Source organism: Sus scrofa, chromosome 3, assembly GCF_054392235.1.
Source record: "Sus scrofa isolate SSC_HxYL_T2T_F1_AM1 chromosome 3, Sscrofa_HxYL_maternal_Yorkshire_Landrace_v2.0, whole genome shotgun sequence".
NCBI classification, from domain to species: Eukaryota; Metazoa; Chordata; class Mammalia; order Artiodactyla; family Suidae; genus Sus; species Sus scrofa.
In genome coordinates, this window is record NC_139385.1 from 2,276,107 (window position 1) to 2,297,101 (window position 20,995).

General features: G+C 50.2%; 1 long non-coding RNA gene across 1 annotated transcript in view; it reads right to left on the reverse strand.

The window, feature by feature from the left end:
• Positions 1–13,824: 13,824 nt before the first annotated feature.
• Positions 13,825–20,995, reverse strand: part of LOC146404324 (uncharacterized) — a 31,342-nt gene continuing 24,171 nt past the window's right edge. The window contains exon 2 of the long non-coding RNA XR_014839602.1: positions 13,825–15,708. This is a non-coding gene — a long non-coding RNA (uncharacterized LOC146404324). The remainder of the gene's footprint in view (positions 15,709–20,995) is intronic.

The following is a 20,995-nucleotide window of genomic DNA, read 5'->3' on the forward strand; positions in this document are numbered from 1 at the left end:
GTGAGGGAGCGCCAGGATGGAGTTGCCAGAACCATAGCCCACTCTTCTAATTTGCCAACTGAGAGCCAATTGTGCAACCTTGTTAGGGAGATGACACGGGATGAAAATGGGACATGCTGGTGTCAAGAGTGACACACCAGCTCCTTAGCGAAGGGCTAAGGAACAATCAAGTTGAATTAATTTCTAAGAGACCCTGTGACAGATTCTTGATTATGGTTCCCAATTAGGGAAACCTCGGTTTCGTTTTTGTTTAATGTCAGGAAGTTAAGGGGCTGCCCAGCAGACAGCTGAGAAAGACACCGAGGAGGAAGCCGAAGCTCGTTTGAAAAGTACCAGGACTGTGGCTGCAGACCCTTTCATGCACCCTCAGAAAAGAAAGCTGTGAAAAAATCAGTGTCTCAGTTGATGCCCAACCAGGGAAATGCGGTCACTACAAGATAAAGGGCTTCTCCTCATCCCTGGAGCCCACAGAGGCTAAAAACATCAGACAGGCTTGTTCTGTGAACAAGGGAAATGAAAGATTCAGTCTCAGACTAGAGAAACATGTCTGGGTGAAAACAGGCCACAGAACCAGAAAATCCAGAGAGAAACCTGATGTTGAGCATTTCCCAAGTTGACAGGGGTCTGGTCAATGGGAGCTAGGGTGGCATTACCTGGAGGGGAGGGGAGGTATGCTTAGTTGTCCTATAGGTTGAAGGAAAGGGGGTGAGATATGGGCAAGGCCAGGCCCCGAAGGGATGCATGGAGGGGGGGGGGACACAGTGGCAGGAGCAGGTGCTGGGGAGACAGAACCCAGGTTCCAGAAGGTGGCAGCACAAGGACAGGATGGACTGGGGAGACTGACACAGGGGAAAAGGGGCAGGAAAGTGGCCAGGATGCCCAGCCCATCAGCACAGGACACACCATCTAACAGGAGGGGGCAGTGTCCCAGCCAGCATGCCAAGGTCTGGGAAGGGATGAGGGTCCTAACCCTGTAAACTTGGGGGTCTTTGAAGTTAGGGGGCAGTCCACAAGACTGCCCTCACTTCTGACACCAGGACCACTCTCAGTTTTGATGATTAGCCCCAGAACTCGCTGAGAGATGTCATACTCATGGTTATGGTTTATTACAGAGAAGAGTACAGAGTAAAACCAGCCAAGGACTGAGGGGCAAGGCACAGAGCCCAGGAGGGGTCCCACCACCCAACGGAGGTGTGGACGGTGCCAGATGCTCCCAGCAGTGATGTGTGAAAAGACACATGGGGCATTGTCCCCAGAAAGTCCCAGAGCCTGGATGACCAGTCCCCCCTGGGCCTCCATCGTGTAGTCATGGTTGTCTCCCCATGTGGGTGACCTCGGGCTCCAGCCCTCACAGGGTTGAGTTGATATCTGCTGATCCAGAGCCCCCAGCATAAGTCACATGATTAGTCCACCTGGTGTGGCCTAAAGCCCACAGGTCAACAGATGTCTTATCAGTAAGGACATCCTGAGGGTGCAGAGGTAACCTCCCAGGAGGTTTCCAGCACAGAGATAGAGGCTCAGAGAAAGGGATGGAGAGCCAGAGTTTTACACAGGCACGGTGAGGAGACTGAGTCCCCCAGTAAGGCTACAGCTGGGAATCAAAGATGTGGTGTCAGGCCTGACCTAGAACTGGCTCCAGGAGAGCAGGCAAAGGCACCTGAACCCCCCCCTTCCAGGTGAGGATCAGGATGCGGGAGCGAGTGGAGGGGGAGCAGGGGATCCTGAAGCAGATACCCGCAAACAAGGCAGACCGGGTCACCGTGCAGGCTGGGGTGCAGCACAGGGCCCTCCAGGCCCCCAGGAGGTGGGAAGACCCCTCCTCAAAGAGAAAGGACCATTTCCCAGAGAAAGGATAAAATGTGCACAGGTGAGAGCCGCCCAGCCCCTGTGCTGTCAGAGCAATTTGGGACAAGTTTAAGAATTTGGATTGTTTAGAGTCCCATCCCAAGCCCAGGAAAGTAGAGTCTTTGGGGCTGGACCCAGGAATCTGCATTTTAAAAAGCATCTTGTTTGTCTTAGGCTTAGCAGAAGGGGTTTGGGAGGGTTGGCTGGGCCAGTCTCCACCACCTGGGTGAGAGTCTGCCTCTTAGGCGACTGCGTCTCAGATTCTCCAGCTGTAAAGTGGGTTTGTTTGTTTGTTTGTTTTAACTACACATCCTGTAGGGATGGTGAGGGGATGAAATGAGCCATCCAGTGAGCTCAACACAGGCTGCTTTAGAATCCAAGGTGCAGAGGTGCTTCTGGGATGAGCAAAGAGTTTTGAAACTAGAGACGTAGAGAGAGATGGCGATTCAGAGTATCGTGATTGTGCTTAAACATCAGCAAATTGTCACCTTAAAATGGGGGATTGTCCTTCATGAGATTTTCACCTCACTGATAAAAATGACAGTAATAATAAATCCAGGTGCGGAATGCTCCTCCAGTATGGGGCTGCCTCTCCAGATCAAGATCCAGGACCTCTTGGGCCTTTTGTGCCTGGATGCCCTGGCTTCCCGCCCTTTGGGTCTGCACACACACCCCCTCCCCCCACCCTAATGTCTCAAGGTTGAAGCTCTCACCTGAACCCCACAGTGTGCCATGTAATAGTCCCTTTGCCTTTTGGGAAGAAAGATATTTATACATGTGTGATAGGTTCCCAAGGCCCAGACGTCACCTAATTCTCTTGTGTAAAGTTTGCAAAGTTGGCAGAACCCAGGACTTTGTATAGTAGCCGACCTGGACTCCCCCTACCCAACCTTGATCTAGCAAGTTTGGAGGACTTGTGTTGAGGTCTCTTACGGCCACCTGGCCAAAGAGCTCTGCCCAGCAGCGTCAATGAGATCGCACCCAGAATGGCTCTGAGGACGCTCCCTGGGAAGATGGCACTTCTGCCCACTAGAGTTGCAAACGGTGGTCACGGATCAGAAAGGCTTGCAAGGTCCCCGCAGGGGCTGGACCATAGGTGCAGGGTCATGACCCTAGACCAGGGCCTGGGACCCTTGAACGTGGGAGGCTCTCCAACCTACCTCCAATCAGGGGGCAGGTGGACACCGGGCACAGCCACATTACATTCCGATGGGATCAAAAATGCCCAGAAAGAGATTTTCACCACTTTCCCTCTCTTGGGGGGGTCTTGCTGCAATGAAATAACCTGGTCTAAATAGGTGATCACCTCACCTTGGGGGCAGATCACAAAATAAAGTCTAAAATGTGGGTGTCCCTGTGAAAGGCCTGGCTGAGTAGGCAGACCACCTTGTCAGAGGATGACCCCTGGGCAGCACAAAGGCTGATGCTTTTTTTTTTTTTTTTTTTGCACTTTTTTTAGGGCCACGTTCTTAGCCTATGGAAGTTCCCAGTCTAGGGGTCTAATCAGAGCTGTAGCTACTGGCCTATGCCACAGCCACAGCAACACAGGATCTGAGCTTCGTCTGAGATCTACAGCACAGCTCACGGCAATGCCGGGTCCTTAACCCACTGAACGAGGCCAGGGATTGAACCCATATCCTCATGGACTTTAGTCAGATTCATTTCCACTGCACCACAATGGGAATTCCCAAAAGGCTGATCTTTAAAAGATCTGCCCTCCCCATTCCCCGCCACAGACACACTGCCTGGAAAGTGGTCTTCCAGTGTGTGTTAAAAAATGAACACACTGCCTGTCTAGCAAGGTGACAAAGTGGCACAGAAGAGAAAAGTGAATTCTTCTCTGCCCAGTGGACGGGCTTCCCACCCCGGACCAGGGGCACCTCTGAATCCTGTGAGATTGGTCTCTGCTTTCCTGAGTCCAAGATGGTCTCAAGCTGGAAGACCACCCAAGATCCCCAAAGAGTGGCTGGTTACCTAGGGGGTCTTGGCTGCTGAGAACATCCATGTCCTTCCTTCGTCTCAAAAGACCCCAGTGAGGAAGGAGGATGTGGGGGGGGGGGACCATTATTTCCATTTGGCCGTGGGACACACGAGGAAAGTTAGAAAGCTCATGGCTGGTTTAAACCAGGAGTGGATGGTTTAAACCCAGGGCGCTCAGGGCCGAATTCCACCCAAAAGGACCTCCAGACCCTGTCATCTGTAAACCCCGTCCAGCAGGCGTTGGGACATTGGTCATTTGCAAATGCTTTATTTGTTTCTGATGTGAAATGATTTGCCTGTGACTAGCCAGCTGAACACTGCTTTTGTGTGTCAGGACAACCAAAACATTCTTCTAGAAGAACACGGACATGGCAGAAAATGAAGTCAAGTGGTCTGTCGGGTCCTTGGACAACACATCGGTCCCTTAAAGGAGTTTGGGGACCACTGCCCGGGACCACTGTTTCCCAGAGCGAGTGCTGTGTCTGAGCCCGTGTCCTTGGAGAAGCTTACAGCTGGCAGGTTAATTCTGGGTAGCCACGCCACGACCCTGGCAGGTTAATTCTGGGTAGCCACGCCCGCGACCCTGGATTTTCCACCAACAGCCGGATCACAGCTCTAATTGAATACATAGGTTATCTCCCCTGACAAAGGCAAGATCCCTGAGGGCGAGGCCACGTCCATTTCATCACCATGGCCCTAGTTTCCACTGTGGGGCCGGGCAGGAAGTAGGCATACAATAAACGTTTATGGAGTGAAAGCTGGAGGTCCGTTTGGGGCCAGCTAATGAGCTTTCCTTTTTGAGATTCACAAAGCAGGTCTGGCTGAGACACAGTTTTTTGACTTTTTGTGATTTTCACTGCAGGACTTCTCAGAACCTTTAATAGGCTGGGCTGCTTTGTGAAATCTCCAAGGTGGGGCTACACTGGGCTGTGCTTTCAATATACAGTGTCCCCCCCCCCCATGTGTCCCCCTAGTGTGATGCTTGTTAACATCCTGAGGGACCAGCATTCTAGGGGGTGCATGATGTACTAGGCAGCGGATTGTAATCAATGACAACTCGATTCTGAGATGTGGGACATAAAGGAGCCGCCTGGAGAAAGCTGCCAAAGTGATCACTTACTCCCAGTGATGGCTGAGTCAGGGCCAGAGAGGGCAGGGGGCTGAGGGGACCAGACCAGGGAAACCTCGTGGGCAGGAGGCTAGGGGGAGGGACCAAACCAGGGAGACCCTGTGGAGAAAGGGCTGGAGGGGACCAGACCAGGGAGCCCCTGAGGGTAGGAGGCTATGGGGGACCAGGAGACCCAGCATTCCGTCACTCAATCAGCACATGTTTCTATTTCTTTTTAAACAGACTCGATTCCTTTTCCAATCACAAAAGTAACAAGTGGACCAGGAGTTTGCATAGAAGGAGAGACCCACCCCTGTCTCTTACCCTCGGTCCAACCAGTACTTGTTGAGTGGGTGAATATGGAGTAAATTAAATGGTAAAGTAGTTTTACAAAGACATGGCATTTCACCATGAGGCCGCCTCTGAGAGTTCTCTCCTGGGATGATTTAATTTGAATAAATATCATTGGGGGAATGTGTTCAAAATAAAATATGGGTTCTAGATTCCCGGGCCTCGCTAGAGAGCTACAGGATCAGAACCTGCGCTTCCTATCACTGCCCTGGAGAGGGCGCTGCAGGAGCTCCTGGGCTGAGAGTCCCAGAGATCTGCCTTCAAAAGGAGCTCTGGCCTTTTTTAGGGGCTGGGGTTGGGGTGGGGTCCCTCGGATGGGATGGTTATCCTGGGAGGCTTCCTGGAGGAGACCGCTGCAGTGACACCAGGGCAGGAGGAAGCAGCCAGAAAGGGGACAGTCAGGGGAACTCAGGATTCCCCGAGAAGCAGCCCCAAGGCAGAGATTCAGGTAGAAGTTTGCTTGTGGAGGTGATCTGTCCGGGGAAGGACCCGAGAGGGCTGGGGAGGAGAGACAGGGCACAGAGGCAGCCAATAAAGGTTGCGTGTGGACTTCTCCAACTCAGAGGGCCCGGGGGGCGGGGGGGGGGGGGGTGCTGCCGACCTACGAACTCCTGCTCATCTTTGTTGAGCATCTGGGTTGGGGGAGGGTGGGAATGACACACACACACCACTGTATAACACAGACCATTAACCAGACCCTACAGTAGAGCACAGGAAAGTCTGCTCAAGAGTGTATAATAACCTACCCAGGAAAAAAGAAAAATGGGTATATTTAGATGTATGACTCATTCACATCGCTGTACACCTGCAACGAATACCACGTGGTAGGTCAGTTATACTCCAATAGGTTAAACAAAACGAAAGAGGACTAGAAAATCCACAGTTGATTTGATGGACGAATATAAAGTCAGCAGCCACTAGGAGTGTGGGGCAGTACTAGGGACGAGGCAGAATATCTTCCTAACAAGGAGTTCCCTTCGTGGTGCAGTGGTTAATGAATCCGACTGGGATCCATGAGGATGTGGGTTCGATCCCTGGCCTTGCTCAGTGGGTTAAGGAAGATGCAACCGCTCTGATGAGCTGGAGGTGTTCTGGAAGGTTAGAGCGGCGGAGACACTGTGGGGGCGCAGCGAGTGAGCAGGAGCAGGGAAGGGAGTGGGGGACCGCAAATATTTTCAGCTGGCTCTTAAAATAAAAACCCACGCCTCCCCCAAGCCTTCCCCAAAACCAAAAATCACCGAAAGCCCTGGTTGGTAGTGTCTGCCCACTTCCAGGGTGCAGACACTCGCATCCCGGCCGATGTGGTCCACGAAGGGGAACCCTGAGCGCAGAACCGGAAGGAGACGCCAGGGGGGCTCTCGGGCGCCGGAACATAATAAGGAGGCGCGGGGAGGGGTTCCGAAAGGAAGACGGAAAACCAATAGAAGGGATTTAGGCAGAGGACAGAGAAGATGATTTAATTTCTGTCTGTCCACGAGGCGTGAGGCGAGGGAGAAAACGGGATGACCCGTAGCACTTAGAAGTGAGACCCAAGATCTCCTCCCTTGAGCATCTTGGCAGCGGGTATCCCTCGCCAGCATCCTGTTCTGAGAAGCACAGCTGCTGAGCCGGGACACCCCCCCCCCCCATTTAAATAGCCTTAAACATCTTTCATAAATTGACAAAACACAAGGGGCCAAGGGGCCACAAATAAAAAGGGACACACCACATCATCACAAGTAACCTGCATTTTCCCCCATGGTTCCCCTTCGCCTGAGTCACTTAAAGCCTCAACACAAGCTTTGGTGACTTTTGTCGGTTTAAGTTAGACCTTTAATACTCCTTAAACATATTTTCCTGTAAGTAATAGAATCAAGACAGAGAAATGAAGCTATCTGTCATATAATGCCAGCGTGGAAGGAACAGGGGTGTAATAATGGGGGGGGGAAGCTACCAGAATACCTGTGCAAATGAAAATTGATTTTCTTGAGAATTCCTTGCCTGGTGAAATAAATTAAATCTACATTTACTTCTATTTGTTTAAAAACCTCTTTGTTAAAATAAGTACAGCCGTGTATAGACATAATCTAATAAATTAGAGGAGGATAAATTATACCTAATAACATTCTGCACGCAGAATATACACAGAGGGAACCCATAGGAGACAGGCTCGTGGAAGCCACTTAAATGTTTGCACTAATTCTATTTGCAATGGTAAAACTGACAAACAGATATGTTTAGGCCTCTTCAAGCTTGTTTAATTTTATCTTCTTCCAAATCAGTTTTATTATTATTTTAATTGGGAAAAAATAATCTACCGAGTTTCCACTTAGCCTGAAGAAATACAAGTTTAACTAGGTCTTAAAATTTAATGCAGCTTGAATGGTGCACTGTGAGGAACAAACTGTCTTTAATGAGAGGGACCTGCATTACCAGCCTTATAGGAAAACGCATTACATGAAGGCTCACCTCCCACCCCGAGCTCACTACCTGGCCGCTCAGATTTTCACCTGCCCTCGCAACAAAAGGGAACTTTCAAAAGCATTGCTTATTGAATGTCTAGTAAGCCCCTAGCATCTGGCACTGAGTTGCGTCCAGAGGTGGTGCTGGGGTGGCTGAACAGGGGTTTGCTTGCCCGCTGCATTTAGGAATCACTGGTGTCCGTGGTAGGGTTAGTGGTTGGTTGCCAGAAACATGAAGTTGTCACCCCAGCTGCTGTAAGCACATCGGGGTGTATAACTACAACACAGGCAGGGTGGTTAATCCCCCATTCAAATCCGCCCCCCGCCCCGTGCCTTTTTGGGAGCCAAAGCTGCAGTTTGTGGACGTTCTGGGGGCCAGGGATTGAACCCGCGCCACAGCAGCCACCCAAGCCACACTAGTGAAAACACCAGATCCGGATCCTTAACCTGCTAAGCTACCAGGGAATTCCTCATTGCTTTTCTTTTTTCTTTTCCCTTCCTTCCCTCCTTCCGTCCCACACCCGGGGCATATGGAAATTCCCAGGCTAGGGACTGAATCCAAGCCACAGCTACGACATATGCCACAGCTGCAGCAACACTGGATGTTTTAACCCACTGTGCTGGGCAGGGTATCAAACCTGTGCCTTCACAGTGACCTGAGCAGCTGCAGCTGGAATTTTTTTTTTTTTTTTTTTTTTTTTTTTTTTTTTTGCTTCTTAGGGCCTCACCTGGGACATATGGAGATTCCCAGGCTAGGGGTTGAATTGGAGCTACAGCTGCTGGCCTACACCACAGCCACAGCCACGCAGGATCTAAGCCACAACTGCAACCTACACCACGGCTCATGGCAACACCAGATCTCCAACCCACTGGGGGAGGCCAGGGATCAAACCCACAACCCCATGGTTCCTAGACGGATTCGTTTACACTGTGCCACAACCGGAACTCCTACAGCTGGGTTCTTAACCCACTGTGCAACAGCAGGAACTCCTCAACTTTTTTCTGAATGTGGATGTTTATCACTATACATTCCCTCTTAGAACTGCTTTTCTTTTGCTGTATCCCATATGTTTTGGTAAATTGTGTTTCCATTTTTCACTTGTCTCAAGATACGTTTTGATTTCTCTTTTGATTTCCTCTTTGAGCCATTGCTTACTCAGGAGCATGTTTAATCTACACATATTGGTGAATTTTCCAATTTTCTTCTTGTAATTGATTTCTTGTTTAATTGTTGTCAGAAAAGATGCTTATATTTCGGGGTGGTTTTCACACAACAATAGACCACTAGAACAATTGGCAAGCAAAGCTTACTGCCCATTCCCTCTCCTTTGGTAAAAGAATTCTGGTTTTGTTTGGACTGGCTATGTGCCTAGCTAAATACTGGCTCTTCCAGCCTCCCTTGCAGCTGAGGTGGCCAGGTAATACAGCTGAGGGTCCTGAGAAGATGTGCTTCCCTGTTAAGGGGGAATAAGGCCACTTACACTCTCATTCCCTCCCTTTTCTAAAGTGAAAACATGATGGCTGGAGCTGCAGCAATCACCTTGTGATCCCGAGGAAAAGGCCAAGCGACTTGCCGAGATGTGGATTCTGACATAACTGAGTGGCTGAACCAACACCTGCAACCACCTACCTGGATCTTCTTGTCACCTCGATCTTCTTGTCATACGGTTTGAGCCTCTCCAGCTAGGATTTTTCTCTTTGCAGTGGATGCATTCCTGACTGGTCCCCTGCTCCCCATCTGTGTTAGGTCGCTTCTACCCTTAGAGTTTATCTCCATGAGGGCAGGGACCCCGTCAGTCTCTTTCATCACCGCATTGCCGCATGTGGCATGTTGGAGGCGCTCAGATATTTGGTAAATGATGCCGAGTAAGGGAAAGGCATTAATGGATTTTCAATGGGTTAGAAGCAGGCATTTCTGACCTGACAATTTCTTTTTTTTTTTTTTTTCGTCTTTTTGCTATTTCTTGGGCCGCTCCCTCGGCATATGGAGGTTCCCAGGCTAGGGGTCCAATCGGAGCTGTAGCCACCAGCCTACGCCAGAGCCACAGCAACGCGGGATCCGAGCCGCGTCTGCAACCTACACCACAGCTCACGGCAACGCCGGATTGTTAACCCACTGAGCAAGGGCAGGGACCGAACCCACAACCTCATGGTTCCTAATCGGATTCGTTCACCACTGCGCCACAACGGGAACTCCTGACCTGACAATTTCATGTAAGGCGGGGGCAGGGTCTCAGACTCCCATTCCAGCCCCTCCCGTTCCCAAGGTCATGAGACGCCTGACTTCTCTTTGGGGTCGGGGAGGGGTGAGATGGGGAAACGGCCATCCATCGTACATGCAGCCTGTGCTGGGAGCTTCCTCTGCAGGTTTCGCTCCTCCGATGTTCGAAAATGCTAATTTGCCGCAATGATCATTGGCCTTTCGAGTGCCCTTTACACTACTCTAATTTTGTGACCTCACTGAAAACGAATAACCTGGTAATTGCACTTGTCCTTACAGAGCAATCCTTGGGGGAGACGCTCTAAGGCAGGGGCGAGTCCAGGTAAAAATTTCCACCGTGAGGTTTCTTCTGCTTTGCATACAGATTTAGGTCGTGCATGTGAAACATGCTGTTGTTTCCATGTGGACTGGACATGCTGCCGGTGGTTACAGCTCTCTCATCCCACTGCGTGTCTTTCCGATGCTCTTTGGGCAGAAACAGCCGCACACTGGCATTTAGGCTAATGCCCTATAGTGTCGTTTGGATTTCAAAACAGCCGGTAAAAAAACCTGCTTTTTCCCGTTTCCTTTGAGTCCTAGAGGACCCAGGAATCCCTTGCCTAAGGCTCCCCCCAGCCCTGGGGGCTGATGCTCATCCACAGCTGTGTCACCGGTGTCACTCCCTGGCGCCATCATTGATCGTGTGAGGTGGGGACAGACCCCAGCGAGGTCTTTGGGGCTCCCCTGCCTGGGTGGATTCTGGCTCTTCCTCTCAGTAGCTTTCTGATCCCGGGGGAATTTTCTGAGTCTTTCCAGGGCCTCCTTCTTCCCCTGGAAACCAGCCTCGTAGACCACAGCATAGATTAATTTTTGCTGGGACGTGAAATGTGCTGAGAGCGGAGCCTGACGTGCTATGTGAGTGGGTAGCGTCATCATCCCCCCCGAGCCGAGGGACAGGTTTGGAGCGAGCCCTGCGGGGCAGGAGACAGTCAGTGACAGGAAACGTCACAAGTGTCCCAGGGCCTCTGCTTCTCCCCTGGGAAGGAGGTGAGAGAGGCGCTTGTGAAAAACCCTTTGCAAGTAACGTGGATAGAGAGAGTTGCTGTAATTGCAAGGTTGCAATTTCTATAGCGTAGGGAGACAGCGGGGCGCCTGCTGCATAGATTCACACCTAAGGAGTGTGTGTGTGTGTGTGTGTGTGTGTGTGTGCGTGCGTGTTCGTGCACGCGCGGTTTCTATTGAAAACAGGCTTCACAAAGGCAAAATAACCACCAGTCCTGGCATCGAATGAAAAATAACAAGATAGAGGTCGGGATGCAAGAGAGGCAATGCAAATAACGTAGGTTGATAAATCCATCCAAAGCCCTTCCCCAAACGCCGAAGTTAAATTTCATCTCTGGATGCTTTGCATAACAAGCACTTTGAGGTAAGGCGGCCCCTGAGAGCTGCAGAACTTTTAAGCGACAGGCAAATATTTCTGTTTGGTTGTTAAGAGGGGTGACTTTCTGACCGCCGTTCTTTGAGCCAGCAGCTTGGATGGGCTGCAAACGGATGGGAGCTAATGATTTGCTTTTGCAAGGCAGCCACCGCGCCTGCCTGTGGGGATAGGTGGCAGGAGATGGCGCTGCCTGATAAAGGGCTGTAAGAGTGGGAGCCGCTGGCTGAAGGCACAGGACCTGAGCTGCCGTGCAGCCTCCTGTCTCTGATGGGAGAGCCGTTGTCAGGCCGTGATGCCCATTTGGAGAGGAGAAGCCGGCCCCGGGAACACACAGAGGATGGCAATTGTATTATTAAAAACCCCCAAACTCGAAGTGGTTTGTATGATCTGGGAAACCCGTAAGAGTTGAAAACCACACCAGTGCGTCAGCTTCTTTGGCCCCGGAGAGGACGAGGCAAGAGAGACATCCTCCTCCAGTTCTCAGCCCAGACACCAGGCCCTGGGGAGCAGGGTGCAGGGGGTACACACGGCCTCTTTCCAGAAGGGCAAATGGAGGTGTTTTTTGCTGCATCCTTGAGTCTCCCACTCAGCCCCACGATTCAATCATGGCGAGAAATTTGTTGGATGAAACTTGAGCTCGCCCTTGCTCCAAACAGAAAACTTCATTCAAGGTGAATCACAGACCCAAACACAAAGCCCAGAACCGTGGGAGCTCCTAGAGCTGGGGTGGGCAACTTTTTCCCTCAAGAGCCAGTTCTGAGGACCATCTAGTCTCTGAAGCGACTCTGCCTCCGTGATGTGAAAGAAGCAGCCACAGATGCCATGTGAAAATGCACGAGGCTGTGTTCTAATCAGACTTTACGCACATTGAAAATTCAATCCCATATAGACATTTTGGCATGTAACAAAATGTTATGCTGCCTTTGATTTTTTTTTTTTTCCTCAGTGATTTGAAAAATGTAAAATCAGAGTTCCCATCATGGCTCAGCGGAAACACATCTGACTCATATCCATGAGGATGCAGGTTCAATCCCCGGCCTTGCTCCATGGGTTAAGGATCAAGTGTTGCTGTCAACTGTGCTGTAGGTTGCAGACACGGCTCGGATCTGGTGTGGCTGTGGTTGTGCTGTAGGCCGGCAGCTGCAGCTCCGATTCGACTCCTAGCCTGGGAACCTCCGTATGCTGCAGGTGCAGCCCTAAAAAGACAAAAAGTGAATAGAAATTAAAAATGTAAAATCATCCTTCATTTATAAGCCAGACAAGCATAGGATCTGGGCTGAGAACTATCATTTACCAGGCCCTATTCTAACAGGAAGCACAGGAGAACATCTTATGACCTTGACAAAGACTGTCTTATCAGGACTCATAAAGCACTAACCCCAAAATAAGAAAATTGAATCAACTGGATATCATCAAGATAAAATGTTTCTGCTCATCACAAGACAGTGTTAAAGAAAGGCTCATCAAAAGATACCTCTAAGATACGCACAGGCTGAATAAAATATTGGCAGCACGCACATCCGACAAAGAATTTGTACCCAGAACATGGACAGGACACCTACACATTACAATAAAGGGAGAACAGCTCGGCTGTAAAACTTAACCAAAGCCTTGATCAGACCCCTTACAAAAGATCTAAGAATGGCCAATGCATATATCAAAGATTCCCAACATCTTAGTCACCAAAGAAATGCAAATTATAACCACAGGAGATACAATAAAGATGAGCAGCAGCAAGTGTTGGCAAAAATGAGAAGGTGGAACTCTCATCCATTCATCCATGTTACTGACGGAAATGTGAATCGGCACAATCCCTTTGGAAAACTTTATTATTCGGTTCAACGTGTACCTACCATTTGGCCCAGCCATTCCTCTTTGGTGTTTATCCAAGAGAAACAAAAACACATAGTCACATGCTGACCTGTGTGGGACTATGTCTAGCTGCCTTATCGGAACTGTCTGGAACTGAAAAGAGCCCAAATGTACAAATGAGGGAGAAGAAATAGTGGGCTGTCGAGGCAGTGGAATATTACTCAGCCATAAAAAAGAGCACACTGCAGGCAGACCTCATTCTGTTGCTCTTCCCACCCTTGTAAATCACAGATACTGCCTTTTTTATAGATGGGAGGTTTGTGGCAAGGCAGCATTGAGCGAGGGTGCGGGTGCCCTGTTTCCAACTGCATTTGCTCCATTCACGTCTCTGTGTTGCCTGTTGGTGGTTCAAAAAGTTCAAACTTTTCCGCTCTTATTACCTTTGGTATAATGATCTGTGATCTTTGATGTCGCAACTGCCAAAAGATTATGACTCCTTGAAGGCTCAGATGATGGTTAGCATTTCTTAGTAAGAAAGTCTTTTTAAATTAAGGTATGTACTTTGTTTTTTAGGCATAAGCCTACCGCACACTTAAACGACTGTTGTATGGTGAGAATATAACTTTTATATGTACTGGGAAACGTAACATTCGTGTGACTCACTTTATTGTAACATCAGTTTTATCACAGTGGGCGGGGACCAAACGCATGGTATCTTTAAGATATGCCTGTACTGACACATGCAAAACACAAGATTAAGTTTTAAATGATTTTTTAGAGCCATTTTAGATTTACAATAAAAATAAGAGGGAGGTTACAGATTTCCTACATCCCTGCTATGCCTATAGATTCATAGCTTCCCCTGTTATCAATGTCACTCACCGGAATTGTACCTTTGTTTTTTACCAAGAATAAACTTCCATCAAAGTCACTCGAATCTATACATCAGGGGGCATTCTTGGTGGGACAGATTCAGTGGGTTTGGACGTAGGTATAGTGACCAGCATCCGTCATAATGTCATACAAAATATCTTCTACCCTAGGAGCATTCTGTGCTCTGCCTGTTAATCTCTGGCTTCTCCCCTCCTGCCAACCCTAGGCACCCACTTCTCCATAGCCGTGCCTTTTCCGCAGCGTCCTACGGTTGGCCTCATAGAGTATATAGCCCTCTCGTACTGGCTTCTTTTGCTTACTAACAGGCATTAAGTTTTCTCCCTGTCTTGCCACGACTTAAGAGCCCATTTCTTTTTATTGTGGAATTATACTCCATTGTCTGAAAGCATCACTGTTTATTCTTTCACCTGCTGTAGGATATCTTGGTTGCTTCTAAGTTGGGGCAATAATAAAGAAAGCAGCCCTAAGCATGTGTGTGCAGGTCTTTGTGAGGACACAAGGTCTCAGCCCTTTGGGGAAACTATCAAAGGGTGGGATGCCTGGGTCCTCGGGTAAGAAAGACCCCACGGTCTTCCAAGGCGGCGGCAGCATTTTGCCCCTCGGACCAGGAACGGATGAGGGTTTCTGTGGCTCTGCCGTCTCACAGCCTTTGAGGTTGTCAGGGTTCTGGGTTTGGGCCCTTTGCTTACGTGTGTAGGTGGTATCTCACTGATTCCTAAAAACAATTATACCGAGCAAGATAAGCAGGACATGAAAGAGTACAGATTGTATAATCCCATCTATGCGAAATCCAAGAACAAGGGAAATCGATGATGCTAGAAAGCAAAAGGCGTCTGCCTGGGTGTGGAGGAAGGACACTGAGACGGGGCAAGAGAGGACTTTCTGGGGTGATGGAAATATTCTGAGTGTCACTCTCCAGGGCGGTGGCCCTGAGCTGTGGCTGGTACCACTGAGGAATCGGATTTTAAATTTTAATGGAGAAATGAAAACGGAAGCAGTACAAAATATTCTAACTCTCGTTGGAAGGATGTCATTTCACATTAATGGTTGAAAAACAAAAACCACCTGAATCGAGACGGGATCTGAGTATAAAATATACACAGTTACAAAGATTTGTTACCCAAAAAAGTAAAATTTCTTATTATAATCGTAATCTTCAGGATGCTGAACTGATAATGTCTTAAATGCACTGGGCTAAGGACATGGTCTGAATGTCACCTGCTTCTGTTTACTTTTCCCAATGTGGTCACTGGACAACTGAAAGCGGCGTGTGCGTCTCTCAGTGTATTGCTGCTGGACAAAGCCCGGCCGTTTCTTGTCCTGGGTGGTGGTGGTGCCTGAGCGTTCACAACTGTCAAAACCCATCGAGCCAAATGCCTGAGGTCTGAGCATTTTACTGTGTGTTAATTATAGTTCAGTCGAAAAAGCGACACTCCTATGACCCCTTCTTGGCTAATTTATTCAAAACCAGGTGAGGGGAGAGCCAGTGACTAGGAAGAAAGGGAGGAGACGTCTGAGGAGCTGGAATGTTGTTTTCTTGGTGAGGATGCTGACAAGCCACGTGAGTTCCGTTGGTGAAAATGCACAGAACTTCGTGATGGAAGGTCAACGATATAGTGAAGATATATTCCCATACATGCTGTAATGATATACATAAATGATGTGTATATATCCATAGAGATACATACTGTCATATATAAATCTTTAATAAGATCTACAAAATTTGTATATTTCTAATATATAGATTATATACATGTGTATCTTCCTTTACTACAAAGTTAAAAAAAAACTTGTTTGGGTACAGCCACTATAGAGAACAGTTTGGAGATACCTTAGAAATCTATACATAGAACTTCCATATGACCCCGCAATCCCACTCTTGGGCATCTATCCGGACGAAACTCTACTTAAAAGAGACACATGCACCCGCATGTTCATTGCAGCACTATTCACAAGAGCCAGGACATGGAAACAATCCAAATGTCCATCGACAGAGGATTGGATTCGGAAGATGTGGTATATATACACAATGGAATACTACTCAGCCATAAAAAAGGATGACATAATGCCATTTGCAGCAACATGGATGGAACTAGAGAATCTCATCCTGAGTGAAATGAGCCAGAAAGACAAAGACGAATACCATATGATATCACTTATAACTGGAATCTAATATCCAGCACAAATGAACATCTCCTCAGAAGAGAAAATCATGGACTTGGAGAAGAGACTTGTGGTTGCCTGATGGGAGGGGGAGGGAGTGGGAGGGATCGGGAGCTTGGGCTTATCAGACACAACTTAGAATAGATTTACAAGGAGATCCTGCTGAATAGCATTGAGAACTATGTCTAGATACTCATGTTGCAACAGAAGAAATGGTGGGGGAAAAACTGTAATTGTAATGTATACATGTAAGGATAACCTGACCCCCTTGCTGTACAGTGGGAAAATAAAATAAAATAAAATAAAAAACTTGTTTGGTACGTTCCTTGAGTCTTTCTTTAAACGTGAGCTTTGCTTTCTGGTATGTCCAAGTGGTTTGATCTTTTGAATTGAAAAGGCAGAGTTCTGCAGAACAGCTGGCTCATGAGTTAGGCACTGTCTTGGGAGCCTTTGTGTTTTTCAAGCAAGAAGGGTGCCCAGCCCAGGACTTGTCTCCCTAACTCTTGATCTCGCTCTGGGGGGGGGATGGGAGGGTGGGGAGGACTTGCCCTGCAGGAAAGAGCCAAGATCATGGCCCCCCCACTGCCGCCACCACCCCGACTCCCTCAGCCCGCTTCCTCTGAATGCAGCCACTGCGCTGCCCTGAGCCCAGTCTCCTGTGAGTCCTTGTCTTCAAAGAAACGCGACCCCCGCCCCCCGCCAGTACCAATGTGCTGAGGCTTAAGCACAATTTTCAGGGGAAGCAAAATGTCCTGACCAACAAGAGGCCGTTCTGTCTGCTGCAGCCAAACCTGGTGCCCGGTGAAGCGAGGGACACGCCGTGTGACCCGAGCTGGGGTGGCTGCGGTGGAGAGGGTAGGCATTATTCATTCAGATCCACATGTCCTGTTCAGAGTGACCACAACTCTGGGCTGGTTCAGGCACAAAGACCAGACACATGCAGGGCTTCCCTGTGGGAGTGTGGAAGATGGCACGTGCGCCCTGGGCCAGCGGGGAGGCGGGTGGCAGGGATGCACCCAGACTACACGAGGGGATGGCCAGCAGCACCAGGTGACATGGCCAACCTCAGCTCCATCCCCGTCTTTGGGAGGGTCAGACCTGCAGACACTACGTGGCGACAGGTGGAGAGAACAATGGGAGAGCCTCCACCACCACGATGGAGGCGGATGTGGGTCGAGAGCTGGCTGGGGCGCTGGTAGTGCAAATGGGCTCGAGTGCCTGGATTTCTCTCAATCTCTTTTCCTCTCCTGGAAAGGGAGGTAATAATAGCTGCTTGTGGGGTTGTTTAGGAGTTAAGGGAAATGGGTAACTCTAGTCCTCATGCTTGGTTAAAGCATGGAGGGTTCAATGGTGGGGGGGGGGGTTGTCCATTAGCAGGACGCCAGGAACCAGATACAAGACAAAGGAGAGAACGAAGCCTCCTAAGGGCTGGTTAAGGCCACAGCCCAGGAGAGCGGAGCTCCCAGAAGGGCTTCGATGCCAGCCGAGAGCCAAGGGCGAGTCATAACGTGGGCAGAGTTGGCCACCGCTGGTGCGTCTTTGACGGGGCTCTCCAAAGGCCGATCCTTAGGGAGGATTCATGGGGAAGCGAAAACCCTCTGATAGGACGTATCCCCAGGAAAAAATGGATGGGAAAGGAGGGAAGTGGGGCCGGGAAGGGACGAGACCAAGCGAGGGTTTGAAGACGCACACAGCGTATGAGAGGCACCGTGGTGGCCCAGATGGCGCCCAAGGATGCCCCCCCCGCCCCCGTATTTAGGCCCCAGGGTGGCCCCCTCTCACTTTGAACAGGGTAGGGTGGAAAAGACCCACTGTGGTTCCTGAGGTTGGGTCATTAGCGACATTGCAGCTACCCCCTTGCTTTCTTGGATCACCGGCACTGGGGAAGGCCGGCCACCGTGTGGGGACACTGGAGCAGTCTCTGAGGATGCTGCCAGCCACCCCAACTTGCCAGCTTGTGAGGGGCCACAGAACCCCCTGCCCTAGTCCAGCCTTCAGACAGGGTGGTCCTTGCTGTCTTTACTGCAACCTCATAAAGCTCCCAGAGCCAGGGGCACCCAGCTACGCCACACCCAGATTCCTCACTCACTAAACAGGGAGTCATCATAGATGTGTGTTATTATTTAAGCTGCAAAAATTTGAGGTTCATCTGTTTATACTGCAATAGAGAAATGAAAAATCATTTGACTCAGTTGCACCGGGGTCTCTGGAGACAGGGCAGGTCACGCCTCACAGTGTCCCAGCCAGTGGGGGTTAGAGAAGGTACACCTCCAAACCCATCCATCCTTGGTTCGGAGACGCTGGGGCTGGAGGGGCAGGACCTCCCCGTGCAGAAAGGGAGCTGGGCTCCAGCAGCCGGAAGGCAGCCCCCCACAGAGCCCCAGGGATGGCTCCCAGGATCCAGGGCACAGTGGGGTCAGAGGAAGCATGGTGGAGCCCCAGCAAGTTCTTTCCGCCGCCACTGGGGCAGCTGTGGCAGGGGGCAGAGGGCATGGCGAGAGGGTCCGTGGTTAGGATGCAGAGGTCACTAACCTGTGGGGAGGTGGCACAAAGCAAGATGGTTAAGACCATGGCTGTGGCTTCAGGAAGGGCTGGATTGGGATCCAGGCCTTTTGGTGCCTGAGTCTCCACAGCCACATCTGTAAAATGGGTCAGAACCAGGTGCTCGTTCATAGGGCTGCTGTGCACATTCAGTGAGTGCTTGCGGACTGGCTATTAGCCCATGGTCAGAGCGCAGGGTGCTGGCTATTATTGGGTATTATTACTACCACCATGAATAGGGAGGGTGAGCCAGCATGAGGCATGTGTGCCACTTCCAAGCTAACAGCTTGGAGCAGAGCTGGGGACACCTGAGCCTATAGAAATGACACCTGTGTCCAGGGCCGGGGGCGCTTGCTGAGGCACAGGGACAAGACGCAGCTTGGAGGGTCTCGGTACATCAGCTCCACGGAAAGACCCCTCCCCCACCTCTCTGGGGGGCTGCCCAGCTGGTGTAGCTACTGCGTACCATGCCAGGTACCTCGGGAGCCTGCTCCAGAAGCCCCCTGCCCTTTGACCTTCAGATGTGCCAGAGCACCTGCTTTTTCTCGCACATTTTGGTCCACACCGTGGCTCCCAGCTCGCTGGTTCAGATGGGGTGTGCAGGACAGTGCGACAGGCACTGCTCGACAGCATGGAGGTGTGGATTCACGCTGACCTCTCCCCCCAGAACCAGGGCTGCCTTTGCTCAGCTCTGGGGGCCAGTAAGGTGGCACCCTGCCCTGCCTGTCCTCAGAGCAGCGCTAACTTCTGAAGCCTATGGAGATGTTTCCCGGGCCCGGAGTATCCTCACAGCCTTGCAGAACCCTGGCCCTGGGAAACCGGGCTGGACCTAGGAGTTGAGAGGTCACCGCTTATCTCAGCCTGGCGGCTTCCTCCACAGAACGCCTGCTATTGATTTCTATTTGATAATGACAGGTGCAGCGCTGGGGCCCTTTCTCAGGTGGATCTAAGCTGTCTGTCAAATGGGAGAGACGGGCAAGAGAGACGCATTATTATTCCAAAGCAGAGCCATTAGATTATTGGTAAAGCTCCAGCCACAGCATTGGGGGGGAGGGGGAATCAATGAGATGACAGAGGTGAGCCTGTCTGCAGATGGGAGAGCTGCGTTTCCAGCCTGGGTCCTATTTATAGATCATGTGTGTTCATTCTGCCCTCTCCCAGCCTTCTTGCCTCGAGCTCTCCTAGGCGAGCTGATTATCATCTTCTAGGGCTGGGTGTCAGCCACATAAACCACCCGCGCCAGCACTCTTCGTCTTTCCCCATGCCCACCAGGAAAATTAGACCCAAACACTGGCCCTTCGTGTCAGAGCCAAGACATTTTTTACGGCTTTTCCGAATGAAATTTGTATCTCCCCACAATGGATCTTTTCCTGTAACTTGAGAAAATAAAAACTTTAAGGGCATAAGCAGACAGCAAACTTTAAAAATAATTTCCCCAAATGGATGTCCCCTGTGCCCTTTTATCCATAAACATTTAGTTTCCCATGTCATAGCTTGTCAGCATGTGACTTTATTTTGATGGCTTTAATTTTTGTCTTGTAGATGGATTATTCAGAATGGGTGCAGGTGGAGAGGAGGGAACTTTTCTAAATGCAAGGAGAGAATTCTCCGGTTCTCAGAGTGGAGCGAGGCTAGAGGTGGTGGTGGTAGGAGTGTGGGCAGGGCAGGGGCTGACAGCTGCTTGAGACCCCGAGTGTGGTAGGAAACTGGGAACAGACAAAGAAAGGAGATTGATGGAGGGAACGCCCAGGGTGTAAGTGCAGGGTGACAGGTGGCCAGCCAGGAAGATTGCTATTAGCCGGCACTCCCACCCTGGCATCCTGGCCAACACCCCCTCCATTTAAAAGGAACTCCGCATTTCTCCCGTGTTCATGGACCACTCGTTCTGAACCAGCACTGCATCCTGCTCACCATCGTGTTTTGAGCACCCCCAGCATCAGAGCTCACTGATCCCCCATGGATGGGTTTCCTGTTCCGAGCCTCACCTTGCCCTTTGGACTTGGTGATTTGATGACCCTCCGGTTTTTTTTTTTTTTTTTTTGCCTTGAGCTGATTGCCTCAGATCAAGCCCCTCCTGGGAGCTACAGCATCCTTCTCTCTTCAGTGCCTCCTGTCCTCTCGGGTACGAGTCTCTTGCCTTCCCATCCACCCTAAGGGGGACTTAGAAACCCCAGGGGGAGTCCGAGTACATTACGGCCCCTTCGGCCCAGGAGGCAGCTCCG